This window comes from Passer domesticus, chromosome 6 (assembly GCF_036417665.1).
Source record: "Passer domesticus isolate bPasDom1 chromosome 6, bPasDom1.hap1, whole genome shotgun sequence".
NCBI classification, from domain to species: Eukaryota; Metazoa; Chordata; class Aves; order Passeriformes; family Passeridae; genus Passer; species Passer domesticus.
The window spans coordinates 10,142,556-10,164,798 of NC_087479.1; the positions used below are offsets into that span (position 1 = coordinate 10,142,556).

General features: G+C 47.8%; 1 long non-coding RNA gene across 3 annotated transcripts; it reads right to left on the reverse strand.

The window, feature by feature from the left end:
- Positions 1–678: 678 nt before the first annotated feature.
- LOC135302589 (uncharacterized) lies at positions 679–11,466 on the reverse strand. Of its 3 annotated transcripts, XR_010364180.1 has the most exons (4): positions 10,066–11,466; positions 6,417–8,923; positions 4,836–4,962; positions 679–3,082 (listed from the first exon to the last, which is right to left on the reverse strand). It is a non-coding gene; the product is annotated as an uncharacterized LOC135302589 (long non-coding RNA). The 3 variants fall into 3 exon arrangements; XR_010364178.1 differs by lacking the exon at positions 6,417–8,923 and having other exon boundaries at positions 10,066–11,146; XR_010364179.1 differs by lacking the exon at positions 6,417–8,923 and having other exon boundaries at positions 679–3,070; positions 10,066–11,144.
- Between the last annotated feature and the right edge of the window lie 10,777 nt (positions 11,467–22,243).

Consider the following 22,243-nt stretch of genomic DNA (forward strand, 5'->3'; position numbering starts at 1 on the left):
CCTCTACTTGGAGCCTCCAACTACATATGGCCAGTGCCACATTGTTTTTCAGCAAAAAGGGTGCAACTAAAACGGAAAAAAAAGGGGATAATTTTCAAGAGGTGAAACGTAGGAAAAGGGCAACTACTGCGAGCATTGAAAACCAAATGAGGCGGCAATGCTGCTTTAAAAAGAGTTTTGGAATTTAATTTCACTTTAAACCCTGTTTCACTCCTTGTCTTCTGCCTTTACCCAATTTTTAATCCGAGCTAACTCTGCTGTTGCCAAGACTTCCAGGAGAGAAATTCGCGTTTCCAAGGGCCATTCCAGTTGACACAGCAGGACTCCGGCTGAAAACTAATCCGAGGCGAAGGCTGGGTCCGGAGGACAGCCCGGCGCTCTCGGCCCTGCCCGGCTGCTGGGTCACCGAGCGCAGCCCGGAGCACAAGGATGCGATTGTGCTGCGGCGGTGGGTGGGAGCGCAGCCCGTTCCGAGGGGCTGGGGGAGGAGGGCTTCGTGTGCCGCTGCTCCCACGGCTCTTAATTGCGGCGGCACACACGGTGAAAAGCCGGGAGAGCCGGCCTGTGAAAAAATGCGGGCTGGCATTGTGTGCTCGCCGCTGGCCCGCGCGCGGTGCGGGGATAAAGGCAAATATTGCGGCTGCCCCAGGAGCACCGCCCGAGGGACGCGGAGGGGTCAAGGTGCTGAAAATCAGCTCACGTTCATTTGTCCTCCTTAGGGCCACAGTGGCGAAGCTGTTCCCCAGCTGCAGGTGAGCCAGGGGTGGCACACGAAGGGAGCCAGTGGGGACAATCCCCATGGATTTACAGCTCCCGGCCCAGCTCCTGCACACCGACTGTTTGCAGGGAACCTGTAGTTTGCTTGTTTATGTATCTAGCTCATCCTGTGACTTCCAAGGAACGGTTTCCTTGTCCTTATGCTAATTCAAGCCCTGCTGAATAAAGAGGCTTTTTTGCCCTCGTCCCGTCCTGCGAGAGGTCATCTTTATTCAGGAGCCGTGAATGATGTGCGCGGGGTGCTAATCGCGCACAAAGCGCCCCGTCCCGAGCCAGCCAAGCGTACAGCTGTCCCTTTGTTCACAGGGATGGAGAGGGAACCTCAAAAGTGCTCCTGCCCCAGGGACAATAGCAGCGGCTCGAGAGACGCCTGAGATTTGGCAGGGCCCCTCTTTCCTGGCGCTAAAAGGGCCTTTATTAAACATAAATCATGTCAGCTGCTGCCGCAGCCCTTTCTCAGCTTATAAAAGATTCCCCTTTACTGCTTAAATGACACGATGGAAAGGAATTGCTCCGAAATACCCCAAAGACCAAAGCAGTGGAGCAGGTTGGGGACAAATGACACTTCTGACTGTTTAATAGCAATGCTCATCTGTCGCTGTTACAAAGATGCTTGCAGCTGGGTTAGTTTTTGAAGCTGGCTGATGATTCAATGTGCTTTATTGATTTTGTGCTGTCTTGAAATGTCACGAGGTCACAAGGACAAATTTCATACCTGTGAGTTATGAAGAATAACATGGAGCCCTACAAGCCCTGGGATAAATATGCTGCCATATGTTATCCCTGGGAAAGTGTGATGCCTTGGGCATAATAACTAAGTGTAGAACACTTCTGCAAAAAGTGTCACACCTCTGTCAGGGGAATAATTATTTGACTTTCTTATGCAGTGATGTATGACCTGACTGCAGCATTTCCCTGGGCTGTGGAGCAAACATTCTTTCTTCTTCCCTTTGTAAATAAAAGGGCATTCTGAGTATAAGGAACAAAATCAGTCATGGAAAAACGGGTAGCTTCAGGTAGTGCTGCTGGCAATTCTGGTCCCTCACTGGGCAGCGGGTGCTTCTGGGCAAGGAAATGTCACTGGGAGTGCAAGACATGGCAACCACTGAAGCTTTGGGCAAGATGAGCATGTGTCAGGAGGAGTTTGATGTCCCGCTGGAATTTCAGGCAACTGGATGCTAGTTGTGACTGGAATTGAGTAGTGCATAACTGAAAGTCTTACCTGGAGGGCTCTCTTCAAGGTATAATTGTCTGGGCTCATCTTCTGCTTCTCACACAGAGATGTACCAGCCAAACCCAGGCAGTTACCAGCTATGCACTCTGTCTATAAATGCGTATATCCATCTGCTGTTTAAATTTGCACTTTAATAGCAGTGCTAGATCAGTCAGACCATGCCTCGACATCCCTCCTCCCCTCCTGCTTGTGTTCACCTTTGTTTCCCTCGAGCTGACACGCCTGGCTGGGCAGCTCTCTTGCTTGCCACAGACAGCTGTCACAGGGATGGCATTTCTGTCCCACAGGGTCCCCTGCCCCTCTTGTGCTCGCTGTCATTCAGTGTCTCACTAACTCTTGCAGGCCAGGCATGGCAGGGCTGCACAGCCGTGGAATCAGTCCATGCACCTGCACTGCACACTGGCACAGGTAATTCCACAGGTGGCATTAGTCCCCAGCTCAGTATCCGTGCCTTGCTCCATGATCATCACCTCGTGGAGGCAGGGAAAGCATTTAGAGGCTTTTACAGGTGAGGTCCTGCTGGCACTGGGGAATAAGCACAGCTCCTTATTTGTATAATGAGCTCCTTTCTCATGTTTTCAATGCATTATCAGGTTTTGACAAGGATCCCCACCAATCTCCTAAGGATTCATAAATAACTGAGCCTACAGCTCTAAGCATCACGTCTCAGCTCCTCTCTGCAGAGCAAGCCATTGCTCCAACCACCCCAATCACCAGGTTTGCAAAAAACCGTGTTGACTGTTCCATATTTTCCAGGCTGGATTTAGGTCTGATTTGTTCCTGCCATATTTTATTGCAAGTTATTATTGCAAGTCAGTGAAGAGTTGCTTAGTTTGCACTAGCAATAACTTTGGCCCTGAATCTGCAACAATTTATTCCCATTTAAAAAAGCAAAGGTATTGTCTGCACACTACTGGGACATTCGCAGAGAGTATAAAGTCTCTTATCCAGTGGCTCTTGCTCCTTGAATTTGATATTTGCCTCGTGAATTTCTGTGTGACATGGCACTCAAATGAAGATTATTCAGAAAGACACATTTTTCCTGACATGAGTAATAGGCTGGAAAAAGAGCTAATGGATTGTTAGTAACCCAGAGACCAGTCATCACATTGCTATCTTCACAAAACTCATCTGTATAAAATGCTCATCTTTTTTAAAGGTGCCATGAGACTTCAGTTTTCTCCTAAATTATATATCTCAGAATTTACATATGTTAATAGTATAATTATTATTATTTATATACTTATTTATACGTTATTTATCTCAGAATTTTTATGTATATATAAAGATATTTAGATTATATATATTTGTATGTCAATGCACATCTCTTATGCATAATATGTAAAGCTGAAGTATCAAAGCTCAATTTACCCAAGTAAAATTTAATGGAGTTGATGGCAAGGAAAGGCAGAGAGAAAGCAGTGTATTAATTGCTTTAGATTTTCAGATTTATTGTTTCTGACTTGCTGCAGACTGGAATAAAATTCATAATAGAACAGGTAAATAATTCTATTTACTCTGTTTACACTGGGAAGCTTTAAACTGTTTTTAAATGCATTTATTTTCTTTAGAATACTTTTTCAATTGCTAGGACGCCCTGACTCGAGTTTCAAATATCTTTCAGTCACTCGTTAAACAGAAGAAGGACAACAAATGTCAAAGTGAAAATGTGCAGAGGATGGGGAGATGATTCAGCCTCACTGATCGCTATTTGCCATGGCAATTTGCTTTATAAGTTGCAGATGTAAGTTTTAGCAAAGCAGGATCATCTCAGACTGTTTTTCCTTTTGTGCCTTAGTGTCTCCATCAGTTAAAAAACTTTGCTAGGCTGGATACCTAACTTGTGGTTAGCCACATAAAGGCAGATTCTCACAGTCGGTGAGCACCAAATTCAGCCCAAGTGTGGCCCCCCACTCCCCCCACCCCAGGGTGTCCTGAATTCAGCACTCGTCCTGGAAACATCTGAGCTGCTGGAAGCACGGGGGACTTGGCAGATCTTCCTTGTTTGGGTCCCCTCTGAAGCTGCAGATGTCTGCACGTGTTGAGTTGTGTTCCTTTCCACCCACGCAGGACCACTGAGCTCTCTCCCCATGAGTCACAGCCTCAGGAGCTGGCCTGAGGCACTGACACTGGTGGCTTGACACTGTGACTCCAAGCAAGTTCTTGGGAATTTAGTACCGTGTCTCACCTCCAATGGAATCCACAGCTTTTTGCATGTGAGTGTGAGATGTGCTCTCAGAGATTGCTTGGGTTAGCAGAGCACAGGTGCTCTCAGAAATCTCCTGGGGTGGGGATGGACAGGGCTCAGTGCTTTTTGGGGAAGGATTGCCCTTGCCTGTGTGTGCAGTGCTGAAATAGCACAGCATCAGTATTTCTGAGACACAGCCATCCAGTTATTGGTTAATGAAAGCTTAATACTGCAAAAAAGGTGATCACAGATCAATAAATGGTATGTCCCTTGTGAGGTCCTGATGAACAGGTTTGTGTCTGAGAGGGTTCAAAAGTTCTGACAGTGGCCTAAAAAGTGGCAGGAAACAGTAAAGGATTCACTACCTTTTTTTTTGCTCTTATTGTACCAAAGGATGTAGGTTCAGATCCCTTTAATTTATACCACCAGTACCTCATCCTAGTGAAAAGAAGAACTGATTTTTGTCTGCTACCAGAGCACATCCCTTTCCAGATATAAACTCACTACCCAAAGGTGTACTTTGATCTGCGCTTGGGTGCACTATATTCTTCTGCTGTCTCCTGAAGTACTCCTGATAATTGGGGTCTTTCTTTAGCCTTTAGCCCCAGAATAACTGAATTATGGACACAAAATTACCTGGCCTTGCAGGGAAATGGGCTCCTATTGATTTTCTTTTCACTCAACTGATATTAAGCTCCATTCATCCTGGCAAACTTCTTAAACCATTTTCCCAGTCCAAGTAGCACATGCTTGATTGGCACTTCTGAAAAAAAAAAAAAAAAGGATCTGAATGTGAAATCCTCGTTTTTTTAGCAGCATCATTCACACATGGGAGCTGCCAGATGGCTGTGCTCTCCTAGGCCAGCCCATTGAGGGAGCAGGAAAGCGGCACACGATATTCTGGCGACTGTGGGCTCTCGGGTGTGTGGGCCAAAGGAGGCAAATCCCACCTCCTCCCTGCTTCAGGAGGCAAATCCCACCTCCTCCCTGCTTCAGGACACGCCATCAGCAGATGACTCCTGCCTCTGCATGTCAGCCCTGCCTCTGGGCTACAGGCAGTGTGGGTTTGTCAGCGAGCTCTGGAGAGAGAGCTGCCTCAGAGCATTGGTGGTGCCAATGGGTGTGTGGAGAAGGGATGGCAGAGCCTGGATGGGGAGCAGAGCAGCTGGAAGGGCGTTGGCAGGGGCTGGGGGTTCATCAGAGCATTACAGGAGGGTGCCCCACTTATTTAACAGCTGCAGAAATTCCAGGGAGCTGTTTTGTCCCCTGTCAGAGCCCAGGAGCTCGTCGTGCCTCCTGCAGGGCTGGGGTGTGCAAGCTTGGGGCAGCGCTGGCACTGAAAAGGGAAGCAGGGCTGCCTTAGGGAGCCAGATGCAGAAACAGGAAGAGGTTTTGAGCTGGTGACTAGGAGTTTTCAGAGTACTGCAGGGCAATATGCAGCATCCAGTGTCTTGTTCCACACCTAACAGATCAAAGTTATCAGCATGAATTCAGACAGCACCGTTTATATTTCAATCTATTTCAGAAATTAGATCCTTTATTACCAATCCCTGCTATCTGCAGGTGAAGACACCAACTTCAGTCACAGTAGAAATGCTGTCTCCATTTGCCTCAGCCCTCCCCACTGCCCTTGCCTGCAATGGTTGCTATTTTTATCCTCTGTAAAAACAGTACAATCAACTCCCTCTGCTACCAAAGAAGCTCTGATGGATAATTTAATACCAAACACTGAGATGATTAGGGGTGCAGGGCGGCTTTATTGCAGTCAGAGAGAAGCTGAACAGGCGAAGGTTGTGCTGCAAGTCTGAAATCTCCCAAAAATAGCAGTGTGGAATGCCCACGGGGGGGAAAGCTCTACGGAAGTGTCAAATGCTGAAAGAACCTGGTGGCTCAGGGGAAAAGAGAGGCTCCTGAGAATGGAGGCTCTTCACCCATGAAACCCCAGCCTGCAAAACAGGCTGGCTTCTGGTGTGGTCAAACAAAATGTGAGGTGGCTTTTCAGGCTGTCAATGAGTCAAACAAATTGGGCCATGCCTTTAATTACACCCACTGCTGCTGGACCAAAAGAGGAGTCAACAACTCTACTTCCCCCACAGGAGGAAAGACACAATTTCTTTGAAGCTCTCTTGATGTCAGAGGTCATCTGTTTCACTTTTTTTCCAACACTGGCTCTATTTGTTGTTCGCCTCCCTGTATTGTTGGAGGAAAGGAACTCACCAGGTCTTGCAGAGGAGCACGTGTTATAGCAGACTGTATTTCCTCTGACAGCTTCTGCTGACTGGAAGGTGCCTCAGGCTGAGCTGTGCACACAATTAACATGGCAAAACTCCTTTTGAGTGGGGTAGGTCTGCTCTCTTGCAGATGTGCTGGTATAAATACATCTGTATTGGGATAGCTACTCATGTAGATAAATTAAATGAATCTTCTTGTCTAAAATAGATATACTCGTTATACCAGAACAATTTATGCACTAAGGGAATTAGTCATATAACTATATACAGTAGTTGAAATGGGATTTACCAGCTAGTGGGATGAATATTTATTCTTGTCCATACAGAAGTAAGTACAGGTTTATTATTAATCTGTCCTGTGTAGCAGACACGGTATGGACCCTTATGGCTAGCAGCATGAATCTTATAACAGTGAACTTCCTATACAGTTTGTTTCCAGGATGCATCAAAACAACATCTTGCAAAAAATAATTATGGCAGGACAAAAAGTGCCAATGCCCTGTCTGAACAGCTGTCTTGAATTAATTATGGCCAGAGGTTGGTTACAGCCCTTCCTTCTGTCCAAAACCCTTCTGGCCTTGAGATTTCAGTTATACCAGTATGAGAAAGCAAAAACCTTTCTCTTCTTTGGTGGCATTTCAAGAAGATCCTCAGCTCATGTGAAGTCCACCTAGACCAGCTGATGGAGTGGCTTCTTAGTGTGAAACCCTATTTAAACCTGATCCTGGCACTGGGAGAACAGCCATGCTGGGTCTCCCTGTGCATCTTCCTGACTCACTGGGCACAGTTCCTTGCCCCTGGTACTTTTGCAGGAGGTTGGCACAAGGGAGACACCAGGAATTGCCCTCAGCATTGATGGGTCCCAGTCCTGGAGCCAGGGCAAACTCATTTATTTTCTCTTGGGTGTGCTGAGGAGCAGAGAGCAGTGAGCATTAATGCTGAATTGGAGCATTCACATTTCCACCCCTACCACTAATCACACACTGATATACCCCAGCCCTGGGGCTTACCAGATCTGGCCTTTGCTAGCATTTTGCTAGAGCCCAGCAACAAGACTTCTATTTTGTCTGGCAGGGCTCATTTCAAAGAGGCCTGGTCCCTGGAGAGGCAGCTGACATTCTCTTTCTTCATTTCATCCTGCCAGCTGTCTTCTCAGTTCTGTCTTTTAGACCTGTTTTTGTTCCTGGGCAGAAATACTTGTGCAGGTCAGCACTGAGCTTTCATTCAGTAGCAAGCTAAGGAATTTTTCAATGGCATAATGTTAGCCTATTTTAATCCCTGCATAAATTCACTCTCCCATAGCCTGGATACATTTAATTTAATGACAACATTGAGCCACATCAAAAACAAACGGAAGTGGGAGGGGTAAAAAAAAGTCCCAAATCTTTTCTTTTGGCTGTCTCAGACTGAAAAGTGGATGAAGAATGCAGAAATACACCTTACACTGCACTACCTTGGTGACTTTTCCAGGCCAGCAGAGCAGTTACTCAGTAGCTGCTATTTCAGTTCCTAGCTCAGCCACCGATGTCACTACAAAGATAAATGTTCAGCCTTTTGCTGGGAGTTGCTGACGTAAGGAATAAGACACCTGGTTGCAGAATCCAACCTTGTGTCTCCCAAACCAGCATGGAATGATGCAATGGTTCTCTGGGTATTTGGCAGTTCACCAACACCAACGGGTTTTCCAAGTATGAATGTCAACCAAAAAAGCCTTCTTCCTGGCTAAAAATTAAAAATCTCTCTCAGAGCCATCTCCATCTCTGCTTCCCCAAGGTCCCAATTACAGCCAGGTAAGAAACTCTCCTCTCCCTTTCCTTTGCTTGCAGCCTTGTCTTTGTGGTGTGGGTGGAATTGCTCTTTGTAGGTAGCAGTGCCCCGGGGCTTCGTTCTGTGAATCTCACTACAGCAGCCACCTCTTCTTATCTGCCAATCAAGGTATTCTCCCACTAGTCATTTTATAATCTGCCATGTAATACTTTACAATCTACTGTAGGGTAGACTTTTGACAAGATATTTCATGGTTTATTCAGAGGAAATGTACACTAAGCTCATTTAATCTAAAATCCATGCAGTTTCCAAAATTTCCTGTGCTCCCTGTATCCTCTTTATAAAAATACCAGCTTTTCCTCCTGCAGCATGGATTCTAGCAGGATTTTATTTCATTCCTCTATCTGTTCTCTTCGTTCTTTAACTGAAAGTTGCTTCCAGCTTCTGCTGAAGACAAGGGCAAAGCTGTGATGGACTTCAGCAGGTGAAAGGCTGAGTCTTTAGCTACCACGCTCATCTACCAGAAATGAGACCTCCATAGGGTGATGCTGGTCTTCCTCCTTCTTCTCTTTCTCCTTCGAAACACATTATCCACCGTAAAAAGCCCTCCATCCAGCAGCACAGCTGCAGGCAGACCACTCACTCAACAGCAGATCAAGTTACCAGGAATCACATTTGTGAGCTACCACACTTACCCTGAGCTTTACACATTATTCCTGGCAAATGCTGAGAAAAGAATCAGAGAGTGAAAATCATGTTGTTGTTCCAAATGGATGTGCTCTGTGCCAGCAGCATTTTGCTGAACACAGCTCCTACAGCGTGGATCCCTGTGAGCAGTCGTAACATTCCCAGGTGCTTCTCCCACTGCTGTGCAGGGCTGTAACTCCCCAGGACCCCAGCTCAGGGTTCAGCTTGGTGCCACCACCTCACTGCCACTAGGGCGAGTGATGCTTTAGAGGTGTGTATTTTCTCCATCCCTGCAGAGCAGTAAAATCAAGCATGTGGGCTTGCCCCAGTGTTTCTGCAGCTGGGCTCTACTGGTGCCATCTGTCACCACCAGCTGCGTTAGACACGCAGCATGCCTCGCTGCAGGGGAGTCCTGGTGTCAAGGGCCTGGGCTGCAGCTGCTGCACACCCAGATGCCCCCAAATCTCAGGTATCAGTTGGGGATTTTGTGGAGGTAAAGGGATACATTGACCGAATTCCTTGCCCCTCGCTCCTCCTTTTGTTTGCACAGAATATGCTGAACTGGAAGGGACCATTCAAGATCATCAAGTCCAGCTCCTGACCCTGAGCAGGACATCCCAAGAATCTCATTATGTGCCTGAGAGCATTGTCCAGATGCTTCTTGAACTCTGTGAGGGATAGTGCTGTGACCAATTCCCTGGGGAGTTTATTCCGGTGCCCAACCACCCTTTGCATGAACAACCCTTTCCTGATACCCAACGGAAACCCACCCAACTCAGCTTCATGCTGTTTCTTCAGGTCCTGGAGAGATTGGTACCTGACCCTTTGCTGCCCTTGTGAGGATGTTGAAGGCCACAATGAACTCTCTGCTCTTCTCCAAGCAGAACAGACCAAGTGACTTCAGCTATTCCTCATAAAGATTCCCCTCCAGACCCTCCACCATCCTCATGGCCTCCTTTGGAAGCTCTGTAACAGCTTTATGTCTTTCTTATATTGTGGCACCCAAAACTGCCCCCAGCACTCGAGGTGAGGCTGGGACAATCCCCTCCCTTGCCTGGCTGGCCATGATCCCCCCCTGATCCTCCCAGGACAGGGCTGGCCCTCTTGGCTGCCAGGCCAATCTGCCATCGACCAGGAGCCCCAGATCCCTTTCCATGGCACTGCTCTCCAGCCTCTCATACCTCAGTCTGGACACAGCCAGGGTTGCTCTGTCTCAGGTGCAGAATCCAGCACTTGCCCTTGTTAAACTTCGTGCAGTTGGTGATTGCCCATCTCTAACTTGTCGAGGTCTCTCTGCAGGGCCTCCCTGCCCTCGGGGGAGTCAACAGCTCCTCCCAATTTAGTATTCCCAATTCAGTATTCCTTCCAGTCCTGCATCCAGTTGTTAATGAACATTTTGAGTAATTTTGTCGGAATTACTTCTTCCTCATGTTCTGAGGAAGCCTCTGCTCTGTGGTAGACACTCAGGACATCGAGCTGACACACAGGCAGCGAATGACCCAGAATTTCGTGAGGCCACCATGATTTTGCAGATTTTTCCTACCCGGAGGTTTTGTGAGGAGTGAAACGTGTGGGAATGGTGAGCCCACAGCAGGGGGCAGTGCTCTATGGAAAATCCATCCACCGTCCTTCAGCCATTTTGAGCATGGAAACCGTGACATCTCAGGGCCTGGCCTAGCAGCCTGGTTCTTCTCTAACATCCCTCTTACTCCCTGTCCAGGATGATTGCAATCCAGAGAGGCTTGTGCACAACTCTCTCTGCACAACTCAGGCTTTGTCTCTATCTCAGACACACACTTGGTTTTGAGGTTGAAGAACATTATCAGATGTTTCAGTTTTTAAATCCATGTGTGTGTTTGTAGCTGGTGTCCCTTTGGGCCATTCCTAGAAAGAAAATTCAAGAGGCCAAGGCACCTCCAGAGCACCCAGAGAAATGGGCCCTTGGCAGCTGGCCTGGCTTTATCAGCCATTGTTCAGGAGTCACATGCTACCCCAAGAGGGGCCATTTTAATTAAACTTGAGACTTCTGCCAGCCTTTCCACGGGCCTCCAGCGTCAGCCCTTTTCCTGTGTTTACTGCAGACACATCCTGCCTGGAACTCTCTCCAAACACAACAGCATGTTGCAAATAAACACTCAGCAGTGAACTCCAAGCCTTTTCTCCTCCCTGTTTGCACCGTTTGTGCTCGTCCCGGGAGGCAGTGGCTGTGCTGTGGGATGACAGGTCACTGTCCAGGAGGGAGCAGGGACAGGTGGCCCTGGTGAGCCAAGTTGCAGCTCACTCTTGCAATTTAAACCAACTCAAAGCTTTGCTGGAGGTCTGCTGCTGCAATTTAGGGTAGAAAGTGGTTGTTTTCTCATTGTTTTCAACCATGTTGCCATGGGGATCTCAGCTGGAGGGTAGCAAGGAGCTCTCTGTTCCCCTCTTCATCTCCTCTAGGCATTCTCTGGCTTGCAAAGGTCTCCAGGGGACACCATGTGTGAACCTTCACAGTGCTTCCTGCAAGTGTCAGGGCAGTGAGAAGATTTTCCTATCTAATCTGTATCTGTGTACTTGCTTACACTTGTAATATGTGCAAGAGAGTGAGACTGCCCTTGCTGGTCCTGCCCATCCCACCCAGGATGCAGGGACCTGTGCTCCCTCTCCTGCTGCTGACATTTCCGTGGAAACCACAGAATTGGCATTCAGGGTAGAAGGGGTTTGGAAAGGATTGTAGGTCCTTGAAGAATCCTTTCACACCAAGGGCTTTGTCTCCTTCCTCTCCAGAGGTCCCACAGGTCCCTGAAGCCAGCAGGAGAGGCATGGTGGAGCTGCCCAAGCCTTCCAGGGCCTCACAATGTTGGCCCTGTGCTTTGCTTTTTGTTTTTGTGATCTCTGCTCCCTGGCTTATCCCCTGATCCCTTTCTCCTCCCCTCTCTGACGTGCCTCTCTGCCTTTCCCAAGCACTATGCCAAGATGCTAATTACATTCCTCGTGCTCCTGTGTTTCCATTAATGGCTGAGGACTTGGACCCATTCCTCTTTCCTTCTCTCCTCCCAGCATACCTGTCCCTGGCCCAGAGATGGTCCTGTCCCAAGCAAAGAGCTGGGGCTGAGGGGCCACATGGGATGGGGCAGGACTCTGAAATCCAAGTGAGCAGAGAGGAGACAGCCTGCACATTGCCCAAACACAAATGTGAAGGGTGGGACTTGTCACCCCAAGGTTACACAGGCTCAAGAAGCAATTAGACGAACTCACTGAAGGCAAATATGCCCAGGGCTACTAAACACACAGACATGACCCCTAAATGAGAACGTCCCTGAGCTGTGGGCTGCAGGGCCAGGTGAGTGTTCTGGGAATGGAGCCCATATTTTTGCTCTGTTGGTAGCTCTTTTCAGTGTTGCACCAGCAAGTGCTCTGCAAAATCAGAAAAATCATATGAGACCATAAATTCTCTTCCACAGGAATTTTGCTCAAAATATCCCCTGCCATATTCCCACTTGCTTGCTTCCAGATTTTCAAAATATGGGAGCTAATCATGCACAACAGGGAGCAGGGAACTGGCTTCACCTTGTGAACGGTGTACCAAGGTGGCAATGGTTTATCTGGCAAAAGAGAGCTCATGCAGATGGCAGAAGTTTTTGATATCCAAAACAAGGCTTTTCAGTGACATGCTGACATGTGACATGCTTTTCAGTGACAAGTCCACACAGGACTTGATGGGAAACACCCCCAGTCAATCTCAGACCACAGCACTGCTCCTCAGCCTGCTGCTGTTCATCCAGGAGCTGCTGCTGCCCATCTTGCCTGCACCCACCCTGTCCCCTCTGCAGGCTGGGCTCCTGCCCCATATTCATTATCACCATCAGCCTGCAGCCTTGGGGTGCTGTGGGGTTCCTGAGCCTCCCCTTGACTGTGCACCCTCAGAGGGGCAGTTCTGGGTCCCAAACTGTGTCTATATAGAGGAGGGGGCAGCCCTGGGAGAGCTGCCACTGCATCACACCAGTCCCCCAGGACAAGCTGCACCAGATCTGCTTAAAGCGACAGCCACCCGCAGGCTGCGCAGCGTCGCTCCCAGAAAAGGCTCGGGAAGCTGTTGTGCAAAGCTGACCCAATTTACAGCTTTCAGTGCTATTCTAGTAGTTTGGGATGTAGTGAAAAGGAGCCTGGCATCTATCCTCATTTAATACACATCTCAGCCTGACTTTGGAATGTCCTACTGAAAGTGCAGCCAAGGGAAACTTTTTTTTTTAACAGACCAACAGCCAAGGGGGGAGTAAAAAGCAGGGAAGAGGGAGTGAGAAAGAAAGCAACAAACAGCAACCAAGGATTTGGGGACTGCAAACAGCTTCATGAATAATACTATCCCCTGGAAATCAAGTGGCTGGAAACACTTGCCTGACCCAATATGCAAATCTGTCCTGGGCGGGGATGGGGCAGACGGGATTTCTCATACCCAGCGCTGGGCTGCTGCAGGGGGGACTCAATCCTCAAGGGCTGGGCACAGCCAGAGGTCTTCACCAAGTGTGCCACCTTTGGGGATGCCACTAGGAATGAGGGCAGGTCATTTTGATGAAAGCTGGGGGGGTGCTTTGAGGAGGAAGGGGATGCATGTGGTGGGTGAAGGTCAGCACTTGCCCAGGGGAGCTCAAGGCACCTTGTGGTGGGAGCCCCTCTGTGCCCACATATAAATGTGGATGGGGCTTCAGGGACAGACAGGGATGCCTTGCAACCCCCGTGGGGGATGTGGACCTTTTCTGAGAACAGCAAAGAGCCTCCCACGCCATGGCACGGCTGTGTTGGCACCGTGCCACCAGCACCTGTCCTGCAGCACCTGAAGGGCGGATGCTTCACCCTCTGCCCTGCCAAGGCAGCTCCAACCGGCCCAGTCGGGAACACGCTGCAGCCAACACACCTCTGTTTACAAAGTATTCAAGGATAAAGGCCCTGGGAGTGCACCAGGGGAGGCAACAGAGCCTGAGGAAGGCAAAGGGCATTTGCTCACCTTGTCCTTGTCAGCCTGTGGCATGGAGGGGCCTTTGCTGTGTCCTGGTGCAGGAAGGGCTGTCCCTTCTTGCTCCCTCCTGCTGGCTCCATGGTGCTTACTGAGGGATGTGGCTGCTGCATCCAGGCCCCTCTGTTCCCAAGGACTGTGCTTTTTACCTGGCAGTTTCTCCAGACATCTTCATGTGTGCTAGATTTGGCTCTCCAGGGCAGAGAGGTCTAAAATCAGAGTGACTTTTGTGAGTAGAGGTCATTAGGTTCCAGTGACACATAGTGTATCTCCAGACATTTCCTCATCCCAGTGCACACATGTGTACAGCTTTCCCAGGACACAGTGTTTCACAGTGGCTCTCTGCTCTCAGTGACACACAGGGACTGGCATGCTGGCCTGGCACTGTAGATAGAAACCACAATAAATGTGTCCTGGCAGAGGTGTTTGCACAAAACTGGCACTTTTGCTTTCAGAGTCCAGACACGTGGTTATACTGTGGTCTATCAGGGCTCTTGCTGTGCCATTTCAGATCCCTTCCAGGGGTGGGTCTGCTCCCCATGGCTCGTCTCACTCTGAAGGCTTTTTCTTAATTTCTAACAGGAAGATTCTTCTCTTTTTCTCATGACTCTGTTATGACTTCCTACCCTTTCCCCTCCTTGGATAACCTTGTAGTTTTTTAAATATGGAATTATTGCCTCTCTTCATGGCATGGAGCTCGGGGATCACAGCAGTGCCTGCTTTTTGTTTTCATGTGACACATCATTACGTGTTCTGCACTTTTTATATTTATTTGGGGAGTTGTCCCCATGGATATTACAGTGGCTCAATCCAGCTGCCTCTGGTGCAAATAACTCAGAGCATCCCTTTAGCATCAACACCCCTTTAAAGTATTTGGCAATGGAGAGTTAAGAGAGCTCTCAGAACTGTGATACATCTTGTCAGTCTCACATGAGAGGCCAGGACACTGAACTTGAGCACAAGGTGCTGGGACTTAAATCAGAATTAATTTGTGTAGCACATTGGGGCCTGCAGTGCACCTGATAAAGCTGGAGCCAGCAGACGCCATCAGCAATTTGCTGGGGTGCAGCTCATTGATCTCTCTCCAGATGGACCCACAGTGGTCATTCCTCCTTTGGTACAAGGAGCAATTGCAAAACTTCTAAAGACTGAGCACTGATCGCTGGTTCACCCTTTTGTATGCCCAGGCAATTTGCATGGATTCTGAAGGATGAATCCTGCAATGGCTCCCGTGGGTATCGAGGTATGGATGGGACTAACCTGTATCAGTTGTGCTGCCTGGCACACAGCTGCAGTGGGTATTTCCATGCTCTTACCAGAGCCTCTGTGCTTTGGTCTGCAAATTCACAAGTGGCAGAAACCAGCCCTTAAGCTACAGAGAGTTTTACTTGTGCTCCTTCCTCAGCCAGTTCTGTAGTGTTGTTCTTCATTTGTCTAGGATGGACTTTTTAATTTTAATCACTGGTCACACAGCAGAGCCTGAAGGGACTGTTGTGTAGGGTTAAATGGAAAAGCTTCTCCATAATTACAGTGAAATTACTAATATGAGGGTCAGTTTTAACACAAGCTTTAATTTTAACCACAATTGGTTTGAAGACTGACAGACACAAAAGGGATCCAAGCCCGTTTGAATTCAGATGTGAATTCAAACAAACAAATGGCAGAGCTCAACATCTCCAGGTGTAATGAAATTTGATTTTCTTGATACCACAGCTGAAAATCTGACTCTGGTCTTTGCAGCACAGGTGTTGCTGACCCTGGGAATGTTTGCCTGGGTGTAGCTGTGTGGAATGGGCCTGGGTGAGGCTTTCAGCATAGTCTGAGTGTGGTTTGCAGCATTGCATAAGGTTTGCAACACAAGGCCAGGAGCAGCTGACCTCATGCATGGCTCCCTTCTCAGCCAGTTCTGTAGTGTTGTTTTCTATTTGTCTGGGATGGACTTTAATTTAATCACTACTGTATGGTTCCACGTGTCTCCTCTAATTATTTATCAAAATAATTACCCCAGGATAAAGATCTCCAAGCATACTTCTAGGGATGTATGGGATCACTGTTTTCTTCCATCATCTTCTCTCCTTGCTGCTTCCATTTTTCCTCTTGTGCCAGTAGAGTGAGGAGGTTTAAGCAGATGCACAACCTGAAAAACTAATCCCATAAGGAAAAGGAGAATATCTGTTTGGTTCCTCCACATACCTGGAGAAACCCCAGTGCTTCACTGTAGGTGAGGGAAGGTGGGACCACCATTTTCAGCTCTGCAATCAGCTTAGTTGTATTGTTCTGGTGCTTTCCTTTACTTTTTATTGCTTTCCCCCCTCCCAGGAACAGTCCTGTCATTTTGTACAGTCCTGGCACATTTCGTATGTGCCACCAAAATATAGAGAGGCAGTTTCCAGCAGGAAAAAGACAGGTAGCATGAAATGGCTTGAGAAAACAGACTAGGATTTTTAGAGCATGTGCTGTGATAGGAATCGTCTTCACCTGCTATTGGGAAGAAGATACTTCAGCAGCTGTGGATATAAATAGCACTTATCAGGCAGTGAAAGGGAAACAAAGGCTTGGGTAATTACAAGAAGAAATGTCTAGGGGAAGATGGTTTTTTAAAGAGCAATTAAATCAGCTCCCATGCAGCTGGTGAAGGTGGGAGACGTTCGGCAGCATGGTACAGAACAGCCAGGTCTAAGAAAGGTCTTTCAGTAAAGGTCAGATAAGAGCAGGTGCATATATTGGACAAAAAAATCAGAAGTAAAGAAAGATGATTGTGACTTTAATAACTAAGCTGGGATTTCTCTGACTGAGGAACAGCAGCCTGAACCTCTTTCAGCTAAGGGCTATTTTTGTCCACAAACAGCATTTTTATTGTATCTTCACCTTCCAAAGATGGGCAGCAGATAATAGAAAAGCATAATTTCTCTGATGATTTTACATCCTCCTGATTTCTTAATTGAAAAGAAAGATCTTGGGAGTGACTTGAATGCCAGCAGGCCTCTGCAGTGTGCAGAGATGCTTGGCATCAGCAGACCTGTGCTCAGGATGAGGCTGGGAACAGGGCAGGGGCAGGGGCAGTGGTGACAGAGATGTGCTGCTGCATCCATTCAACAAAGGGGTCTTGAGTGGGCCAAAAAGAAAGTTCACATGAAAAGGCAAGTGAAACCAGTGGAGCTACAACCATGAAATCAGTAGAGGCCCAGGTTATTAATTAGCACAACCACATGGCCAATCATTTGTTTGATGTGTTCAGATGGACTGTGCTTACCTCAGCTCTGCCCAACTTACCGGTTTTGGCCCTATTGAAAAAGGGGACAGGAAATATTTTCCTAGAAAAAGGACAACCTGCAGCCACACAGCTCTCACTCAGGCAGCTGTGGCTCAGTTTATCATATGTGGGATTACATTTGGCTCACACAGGGCTCAGATAAATGGTCTGTGTTGCTTGAAATGTCAGCAGGGTCGCCCAAGGTGCTGGATGTGACGGAGTGGAGCTGATAGTGCAAAGCCAGGCTGTCACCTCTGCTGCTCCTGCTGCCTGGAGCGATGCTTTCTGGCTGTGCCAGTGACTTGTTGCAGTGCACATGCTGCTCTTCAGAGAACAAAATGGTAACGTGGCTGCACAGATTACTTATCTGCTAATAAACCTCTCGTGATGAAAATTCGGGGAGTGGAACACTGCTGGTCATGTGAGAGTGAGCGAGCAAATGCAAATATCTCAGCCTGTATCAATCTCTGGAAAAAAAAAAAATACATTCAGGGTCAACAGAGTAGCAGAATTGTTGGCCACTTAGCTCTGCCCTAGAACAGTTTACTCCCAGCTCTTTTTGGTTTTAGTGACAATGAAGGACAGATTGCAGCTGCATCATGTGAGAAGGAATTACTTAATGTTGCTACAGTGTGTTTTGCATTAACTGTTGGAGGCTAATGCTTAGTGGTCAAGGCTCTGGTGCATTTTGAAGTCCCACAGTACGAGAAACATAAGGAAAAGAAAGTTTCCCTGAGATCCAGTGTGAAGGTTTAACTCCTTAACAAAACTTTGCCCCTCCTCTCTGGCCCTGCCACACTTAACGTAACAGGGCCAAGACAAAAGCAGCAAATAAAAATGAAACTTTTCTCAGTTCTTAAAAGTGGATTTTTCAGAAGTGATGCTGGTACCTGGCTCTGGTCCTTGCTTTCTTCTTTGCAAAGCCAATCCAATAATCCTGCCCCTCCTAGACAAAGGGCCCTGCCTGTTTTCTGTTGCCCATAGAGATGGACTTTTCTTGAGCTGGAGACAATTCCATCTGCAATGCCAAGCCCTCAGCCTCAGCTCCCTGTGACTGGTCTGATGTGCACTGTGGAAAATGATGGGGATCTCAGGGTTAAAACAAGTTAGGATCACTATTTTTTTTTTAGTAAGGCAAACAATTCCAGGGCTGCGGTGCCTAGGAGAAGCTCTGCCTCTTTCCATTCTGAGTGCTCAAGCAGCACTCAGGCCTGCCAGGCATTTTTTCCCTTTCTGAACTAGACACTAGTCTGCAGAAGTAAACTTAAAGAGCAGAAGGAATCTCTGCCTTTCTTGGTATAAAATTCCATGGTAAAAGTTCTTACTGGTCTCACTGCATCTTGGGGTCTCCTATGAACTGGGCTTTTGAAACCTCAATTCTCCTTGCAGGAGGTTGGACCCTCAGTAGTGTAAAGGCTTCGAGCCAGAGAGCTTGGTCACTCACTCTTGCTCTCTGCTAACAGCCAGAGGCAGCTGATGTTGGAGACATCCTGGCTTCCTTCTTTGGTTCCTGACTCCCAGGCCTGTGGGGAGGGGTCAAGTGTTGCTAAATTTAGTGTTATTTTATGTGTGTTTGATTTTGATCAGTATTGGTCCTTTTGGAGTACCTAACAGCTTCCACAAGCCCAATCTGTAGCCATGGTGTTTGTTGGTACCAGGCTGGTCCCTGTAGATACAAATCAGCTGACAAAGTTAATGGTCCACCTCCATTCCCAGCTAATTTTTTCTGCAGCTGAGAGATACAAGTCTCCTCTCCTCCTTTCTTTTTTACTTTTTTTTTTGTTTTCTCTTTTTTTTGTGTGTGGTTTGCACATCTGAGATTCCAAGGGAAGGCTGGTCCAACCTGATCCAAGCATGCAGTAATGGTCACTGTATCTCTGTTCCTGGGGAGAGCACTGGGATCCAGTGGGATGTGCTGATGCCTTGAGCCCCCTGAAAGCTGACCTGTTCAGGCCTCATGCAAGGAGGGTGCTTACCAAGAGCACCAGTAGAATTTCCTGCTCACAAGATAACATTATGGATCATGCCCTGGACACTTTAAAGCCTTTAATTGTTCTCACTGCTCATCAATGACGTCAGGGAAGATTTTCTAAAGCTTCCAGCCTCCCCCATGTACACATGCCCACATATTTTCCTCAAAAATGTGGGGCCAGCCAACATCCACCATTACTGAGAGTAAGGACCCTCAGACAGACCACATCAGCACTTTGCATCCCATGGTCCAGCCTAACACCTGTTCTGAACACAAGTGGAAACTGGAAGGCAAAAAAGGAAAGTATATCAAGGATAATCAGAAATACCAGGAAAGCCTCAGGGGCTTTATAGAGGAGTTCAGTTCCAATTTAGTACAAAATTCACAGGGCTGGATCACAGCAACACCAGAGTGACGGACTGTGATTTTCCTGGGTCTGTTCATCTGCCACCTCCTCTGGGCACAGCCGAGTGAGAGGAGCTAATGAGGTCCAGACGGATCCAAGCTGGAAGAACACACAGTCTGCTTCTCAGAAGGATTAGGAATTAAAGAGCCACTGTCAGGTCCCATAAGTGTAAGCACGAGGTACAAAACCCAGCAGCCCTGAGCTGCTGAAGCTGAAAAAGCTCCTTGCATTCTTCACGGCAGGACGCAAAGGGCATCAGTCCAACAGCGCCTGCAGAACAAGAGCTGGTGCTGTGTCAGGAGGAGGGGCTCTGCCAGGCAGGTTCTTGCAACAGGTTGGAAATGCAGTCATTGCCAGAGGTGGATCAGCACCTGTTTACCCAGGGGACAACTTCAGCCTGAATGTCCTGGTGCCACACCGTTCTCTGAACGTATGGCTTCGTTGTACTGACCTGGTCCAAAGTGTGTCTTGGAACAGCTCATCCCAGGTGCCCAGGTGGCAGCATGTCCCCAGTAGGTAGCAGAGGAGCAGAAGTGTTTTTGGAGAAGTTGTCCCAGCTGTGGTCCATGTGTGTCCTGAGTCACCCTGCTCTGAACCTGGAAACCTGAGTCACGGTCCCACTTCGCTGCTGGGCCAGGAGGGTTTGAATCAGATCACAGCAGCGTGAATCAGGACTGCAATGAGCCCTTCTCCTGAGTGTCAGGAGGCTCTGAATCAGGTCCTGAATGAATCCTTTCCTTCCAGACATGGAGAACCTGAGTCAGGGTCTAGGCTGATGCTCGTGCTCCAGAGCAGAGGGCATTTACAGAGCATGATGGTGACGGTCCCTGTCTGGCAGAAGAAGAAGGAAAACGATTGCATGGTTTGATTAAAACCTGCCTGAATGCTCTCATTCTCTGCCAATTTGCTGCAATATCACAAGGCCCTCTGAAGTGGAGAAAAGAGAGTGGAATACAAAGACCAGTAATAAATACTGGACCAGTAATGACGATTGTGTTGGAGAAAGGGTACTAAATAGAGCACTTGCAGTCTCCTCACAGGGTTGTCCTGATTCCAGAGAGGACATCTAGCAGTCTTCAGCGCCCTACAGAGCCTCTTGCCTCACTGCCTCTGTGTGTAATGCAGCCAAGCACAGTTTGTAAAGATTTTACTTAGGTTTTGAGGATTCTTCCTAAATGTGGGAGTGTGCTGGGCAGAGAATGGTCACCTAGCAGGGGAACTTAGAAAAAGACCAAATCCAGATGAGTACCAGTGCAGGAAAGGAGGCACCATCCATATTTTGTAGAATGACCACTGACATTATCCAAAGTAACCCAAGGGCACAGTGTTGTCAGCACAGCTTCAGGCTTTCCATACTACTTTTGAAGCTTTGTTTTGCTGACACAGGCGTTCTCCCTCCCTGTCAGGGAATAAGGGATGCTTTCTTCAGCTCTACACATTTTTGCATGCATTCGCTTTCATGCTTTGATTCATTGACTTGTTAGTGATGGGAGTAATGAGAGTGGGCTGCATGTGCTCTTCTGCACTCCTTATCTTCTTTATTGTTGCCCTTGACACTAATAGTGCTCTTGGGCTGGGATGGGGGTGATTCATGTGACACATTTTATCATCTGAGAATGGAGTTTACAACGTGTTTTTTTCTTCTAAGCAGTCCTGTGGTAGCATCTCTCAAACTTTTGTTGTACATAAGACAAAAGTCTTATGCTCTTACCCTGCATAAGAGCTGCTGCAGTGGAGTATTGCTGTCGTGTGACCCATCCAGGGAGATGGTTTGTTACAAGAGAAGCTGCAGGAAGAAGGAAAAAAAATTGTTAAAGGTGTGGGCCAGGTCCGTTTGTGCATGCAGCTCTCTGGTTTCAGAGAATGCATGGGACAGGACCACATGGACAGCCAGGCACTGCTGACAGCTGAGCCCTGGCAGGCATGGGGGCATCAGGATTGCCTGGATATTTTGTCTCCATCTTGGCAGCTGCAAATGGGACAGCTGGTGCTTGCTCCCCACTTCCAGTGTCAAGGCAGAAGATATTGGATCACATTTGGAGAAGGAGGATATAGAATGGTGCTTCTTTAGGAGAAGACATGTTATGGTTGGAGACAAGACTGATTAATACCTGGCAGAAATGAAAGGATATTTTGAGGTATCTGTGTAACCTTCTGTTTCCTTTACTCTTTTCCTACAATATTTTCCTCTTCTGTTACTTACAGCTGCTTTATGCTAGATCTGCTTCTGATCTGCTTTAGCACCCCTGGGAATCCCTCTGCTGACTTGGAAGGAACTTCTCATCTAACTGTCTCTGGTTTTGCAGGACAATTGTCATGCTGTGTTTGGACCAACAGCAATGATCAGAGCACAAGTGTTGAATTAAAAATAAAATAATAACTAAGTGGCATCAGCCCCTAGAGGGGTTTCCCAGGTCCTGTCACTGAGCACAGAAACCAGTTTGGTCTTGCAGTTAAGTCTGTACACCCAGGGACAAAGTGGCTGTGCTATGGCCCTTTTATGCCACATTTGGCATGTCCCAGAGCATGCAGCTCCTCCAGCTCTGGCTCTTCAAAAGCCCCAGAAGGGGTAGCCTATGTCCCTGTTGCTTTCCTAATGCCAGGTTTATGCCTTATAATGTTCATCACAGTGGCATTAAATGGCATGGAAACACTGGCTCAGGAGCTGAGGCCAGAGCAGAGTGTGGTGACCCATACACTGAGTGATGTGAGCTTTGGCAGGGACTGAGCCATCT